Here is a 1,081-nt window from a genome sequence, read left to right on the forward strand (position 1 = left end):
GGCAAATGGTGGAAGTCAATAGAGATAGTAGTTTGTATTCACTTAGGTAATTATGCACATTCCTTAGTCTGCCTTTACCCCTCAATAAAAGTGAGATGCTTCTGAGGCTCTGGGCTCACTTGGAGAGAGACTAATCTCAGTGAGACCTCTGAAGCTACATTCATCAGGTCTTCTCGTCGTTTCTTTCGGCACCGACCCATAACATACAACACTGTTTAGAGGAAATAGAAGGGAATTCTGATGGCAAAGTCATGAAATAGGTAACTTGGTCATCTGTACAAAAACGGATGCCCTTTGAGACTGGAATGCTACATGAAATAAATCAAATGCAGAAGGTTAAGTGTCACATGGTTTCTATTACACAAGAAACCTCAATTATAAATAAATCCAAGAGCAAAGTACATGAAAGATGACAGGAAGGTAGGCATTGCGGCGACAGGAAAGAGGTCCAGAGGTAAGGGAGATGGAAAGGCGCAATCAGGAAGGGGAGTAAAATCAATGAAAATGCAATACGTACATGGACCAGTTCCCCAAAATGAATGTAATTGCATATTATAACATATATCAAATTTAAAACGAAATTTTAAAAAGAACTTTACTCTAGCAGTTTACAATATTTGTTTAGCTTAGCTAAAACAATTTACCTAACTTTAAGGCAATGTCTTCGAAGCATTTTATACCAGCATGTAAAGTTGAATTTGGCAGTCAAGGCGGCATCCCTCTCATATACGTGCATGAGCATGGGCAGACACACACACACACACACACACACACACACACACACACACACACTGATGAAGTACAAGTTTTACAGAGTGTTATTTATCCATACTGTGTTATTCACTCTTGTATTTTTCCTCTCAATTTAAAGATGTCAGGGCCAGCCAAATAGCTCAGACCATTAAAGTGCCTGCAAGCATTTTAACCCCCAGGAGCTGGGGGTTAAATCCCAGGGTCTGCAGTGCCGGTCCTGCCCCCAAGGTGGGCTGAGATGGCAATTGAGACTGGGCATGGTGGTGTGCGCCTGTAATCCCAGTTCTTGAGAGGCTGTAAACAAGCGGATCACTACGAGTCGGACCTA

Source organism: Octodon degus, unplaced genomic scaffold, assembly GCF_000260255.1.
Source record: "Octodon degus isolate 3935 unplaced genomic scaffold, OctDeg1.0 scaffold00027, whole genome shotgun sequence".
NCBI lineage: Eukaryota > Metazoa > Chordata > Mammalia > Rodentia > Octodontidae > Octodon > Octodon degus.